This window comes from Oratosquilla oratoria, chromosome 23, assembly GCF_046742065.1.
Source record: "Oratosquilla oratoria isolate Oo_2021 chromosome 23, ASM4674206v1, whole genome shotgun sequence".
Taxonomy (NCBI): domain Eukaryota; kingdom Metazoa; phylum Arthropoda; class Malacostraca; order Stomatopoda; family Squillidae; genus Oratosquilla; species Oratosquilla oratoria.
The window spans coordinates 6,439,841-6,444,840 of NC_134799.1; positions in this window are offsets into that span (position 1 = coordinate 6,439,841).

Consider the following 5,000-nt stretch of genomic DNA (forward strand, 5'->3'; position numbering starts at 1 on the left):
GGCGCTAATGTTTCTCGTACTCAACATCCCCCTCCTCCCTCTCCTCCTCCTTCCCCTTCTCTTCTTCGTCCTTTTTCTCAGTTCTCTATTTATCATCATCACATAGACAACAAAACTTTATCATAATGATCTTTATAATCACCATTTAAAGTATGGTCATTATTGTTATCATCATTACCGTTATCAGTCTTCCTCGTCTTGAATGCAGCGTTGGGCTGAGTCGTTGCTACAATTCCCGAAAAGACTGCGCGCTTGCTATGCCTTCAGGGCCTTCCTCTGCGGGTCGCCTTTACCCTAGCCGTTGTGCACAAATCATCCCTACTCCAAGGCCCTAGGGCAAGCACGATTGCCTCAAGAGAAGATAAATGGTGCGTCTCTTTGTCGCATATTCGGGATTCGAACCATGGCTTGCATTGAGTCGACCAAGTGTGATAACAAATATACCAGCATCGCCTTGAGAGGCTCTGACAGTCTAAGTCAACCGTCCTTCGTTTATGACGATTTGAAGTCGTCTCGTTCCACGTTCCAATAATATAGACCTCTGTTTATCAAAGTAAACACACGCACTACGGAGTACAATTCTTGTAGTTAAGATTAGCTGCAACATCAATGAAAATTTATAAAAATGAAATAAAACAAAATACATTAAATAAAACATAAACAAATAAAACGAAAATGATAGATAGATAGACAGACTTTATTTGGCAAAGAATCAATATACATGAAGTGCAGATAATGACAAGAACACAAAGTTAGAAATAATTGCAAATTGCCGAGGATAACACAAAAAGCATGTACGCTTATTTCCATTGTGGTCCTCATTAGATTGTTATTCTACACTAAGTCACACAGACAACAACATACGTAAGGGATTAAGGGGACCAGAGACAATCATGGGTAATACCAGTCAGTACACATATGACACATAAACATTGTTATAGTTTTGCTAATATTACTAAAAATGTTCGTACCACAGGATATTGAGACAAAAAATTGAGCACCATCACAATAAGGAACATTGCATTAAGCAAAGGAACAACAAAATAATGTTAAATTGTAACAAAACAGTATGAGTGAGTACTATATCAGAGTAGTACCATTAATGATATACTACAGTATTCTACAGCTGTATCAACATGTTGTTATAGTGAATGCTACATTGCAGCTAGGGTCACCTATTAATTAATTATAAAATTTTACCTGAATCTCAGGACGGAGTGGGCACTTAGTATGAGCACTAGGAAGTAGTACATATAACCTGAAGCACCAGAAGTAGGGTACAGGGGACCAGTACTCGCATAAGTAAAACAACAAGGAGAACGAGGAAAAAGTCCAATTACCTCGTTGCCTGGTGCCCTGATTCAATAGGCTTGTATTATGGTCAAATTATAACTGTTCTCGGACCCTACTTGAGGCATATACCATACCATGACTAGCAAAACAAAGGTGGAAACTAATTTGTAATATCAAACATTGTTATACTAAACTAAACTTCTGAAGGACAAAAAAAAAGGGGGGGGGAGGTCAGAATAGTTATGAGTGAACGCAGATTTGGATGGTATTACTCATGGAGTCAGGTATCCCTCACTAAGCTAGTAGTACATAAAATCAAGGCTGTTCTCTGTCCATAGCTGAGAAATATGAACGGAACGAAAAACGAGATTTTTCAAAGACAAACTAGAATATTAAAAAAAGACTGCGTTCTGGTATCCGGAACACAGAACATTTCGTTTCTAATATTAGAACTATTACTTCGAATATTCCCGATAGCTAGAGGAGATTCGCTTGGGCAGATATGAACAAATAAAAACTCTATGATATAGACAGTTCTCTTTTCTTTGCCATTTAGCCACCTACTTATACATGACGTGTCCTGGTAGCGTAGTCGCGTGCTGGTCTCACATTCGCTTAGCTGTAGGTTCGAATCCCGCACTCCTCTCCGATTCCCAGCAGTGACTGTCACCTGCCCCAACAGTGCATAGGGTGGTGGCTTCGGCCGGAGATACGCGTTTCCTGGATCCTCACCTTCTTCAGGTTATGAAACAAGAAGATTCCTTCAGGTGAGCTCTGTCGGTGTGTTTCGCTACATAAAGCATTAGAAGTTATAAATCAATTACGATTACAATTCTCTCAATGGTATATGTCATAGATCATGTCACAGTTCCATTGTGGTCTAAAGCATGATTGCAAAATTGTTGTTTCCCATGATCAACACGTCATGGCTGCAAAAACAAGACGCTTTTCGAAACGGGTACCTCCTTGTGATGATTAAGCTTTTTGCAGTCAGATAAGTGTTGTTCTCATGTGTGTCCCTTTGGTTTAAAGGATCTACTTCAGTTGGAACTCTCTCCCGGCGACTCCAATATGGTCGAGGCATTGTCTAAGACAGGGTACCCCTCGACTGAATCGAATTCTTTGACGCTTACCAAAAATGAATAGATGAATAGATTAATGAAATAAAATAAAGAACAGATAGACCGAAGTGCTACATACAAGATCGACCATGACGCTGCCGTCGCAGAGAAAGAAGTACAAGAGAGAGAGAAAGAGAAATATAAAGTTTTACTCCGAATATACAATGAGAAACTTCTCCATTAGACACCCGTGTGGCAGACAGCATAAGTTTCATGCAATCAATCCTTCAGGAATTTTAGTACCATCCCCACGGCCCAGAATCACGGAGCTTTAAATACCCTTCCTTTAAAATTCCCTCCTTAAAACCTGTCCTTCATATCACCGCCTCTTCGGCGCGATTTTGTCCCCAAGGATAGGAGCGCAATGGGCGAAGTTCTTCACTGCTAGAAGAGAGGGTCTTCTTCGACTTCGGGAAGCCAACAACGAGTTCGTTATCATCCCCCGAGGAGCTCCGGCACCTCGCAGAAGTCTTCCTTGTCGTCACATTAGTATCATGTTATTCCCGGGGAGACTGGGCCTGGCGTAATGAACGCCGTCCCATTTTCCCCGCCTGTCAGTACAGCTTAGAGCAAAGGTTTCTCTTTCTCCGCTCGCTTCTTGCGGGGATGTGTAGTAGTCCAACCTTCGCTTCCGTAAGGATCCCAAAAGCAAAAAATCAGGGAGAGTCCTTTTCCGGGTAGAAGTGGTCGTCGACGAGGAAGTTGTCGGTCATTCCATGATGATGACCGGTGCTTCTATCCTATGAAAACAAACTGGCACCGAAGGAATCGGGTCTAGAGGAAGGAAAGGTTTGAGGAGAGTAACAGAACGAAAGGGATGTTAGTAGCTAAAGATGATGATCATTCTTCTTTGAGTCTTATGAAAGAATGCTTCGTGACTCTGGTCCGTAGGGGTTTTAGTTAAACATATATTTTTTTTTTTTTTAACACTGGCCAGGTGTTTATTCTCGATAGAATGCTATGATGGCATAATAGGTCCTATATGGTGTATTCTTATTTATTAATTCATTTTTCTATCTATCTATATATATGTGTACCTATTCATTTGTATATTTATCTATATGTCTATATGTTTATCTATTTATTTATACATTTATTTGTTCATCTGCCTATCTTATTTTTATCTATTCCTTTATCTTATTGGTTTATTCATATCTTCAGCTATCTATCTATCTATTTATCCATTTATTTATTCATTTATTCATTTATTCGTCTCTAAAGTCCATCTTCACCTTTATCTCCACTTAGAGGTGTGGAGCTGGTAATCATTCTACGAGTACAGATTGGAAGTTCTGTTTCTCTCATTTTCTGTTTCTACAAACAGTTGACAACCGGAGACTGATCCCTTGGCAACCGGTGACACATGAAAAGAGCCACGGTCCCACAATACACTCAACAGTCCATATCTCTCCGGTGGTGTCTCGGACTTCAAGAAGGACTGTTGCCGGCAACGACAGAGTCGCGGGTTTTTCGGTCAGAGGGAGAATGATGTAGTCCTTTCGCGTGGGCATAAAGTCGTCCTCCATCGTGGACCTAATTGCTAAGGCCATTGGCCTTAATGACAAGAAGCGTGACCTCGAGCCTTGGAGAGAGAGTCTTAACATACATTGAGTCCCCAGGTTCAGACAAGATACTGTAAAGAAGCCTTACTTTCTTCAACGACAACGTGGTGTTTCATCAATGATTCTTCCAGCCAAAACGGGACGATTTTATTATTCAGGTTTCGATTGGTCAAAATCCTGTTCCCTCGCAGACTTGACACATTAGGTGAATAGAATCGTGTGTTATTAGCCAGAATAAGCTCATAAAGTGCGTCTATGATCACGATGTCAGAGGGTTATGAGAGGGTTTAAGAGAAGGGGTGGGGGACAAAGGGGAGTGGGAGAGTGACTGGACGTACGTCTCGACTTCAGTGTGCCATTGCTGAAATGACCCGCACATTGGCACCCTACGCTCACCCTCCACCAGCAGACACAAAAGGATGTCATCCAAATCAGGGTCATCCAACCCGCTTCTCCATCTTCGTCTCCTCCTCCTCCTCCTCCTCCTCCTCCTCCTCCTCCTCCTCCTCCTTCGTCTCTTATTTCCACCTTCTCTTTCTTCTTCCCGTCCTTCACCTACTTCTCGTTTTATAATTTCTTTCACTTTCTTCCTCTACTTCTCCTTCTCCTCCTCCTTATTCGTCTCCTTACCTCTCTTCTTCTTCTCCTTTGCCTTTTCCTCCTCATCCTCTTCAAGGTGCGTCACAGAAGATGGTTGTGGAAATGTGGAAACAAGGATGGATTCATAGTCGACGTGTTGAAATGGATAGATGACGAATGACTTTGGTAAGAGGGCAAAGGGGAACAGCAGTCCGTTCAAAAATTCAAAGTGCAAGGAGTTCCACAATGATCTGTACTGGCAAAATCGTGTTGTTTTGATACATAAACAGTCTGAGGGAAGGGATAAAGAACTATGAAAACGTTTATAAGATCATAAATATAGGCGGGGAAACTTCAAGAGACCATACGCTTTACACTTGGTAGTTCCATGCCCATCACCACCTTTTAAAACAACCAGCTGTTTCAGCACTCACTACATAGTTAC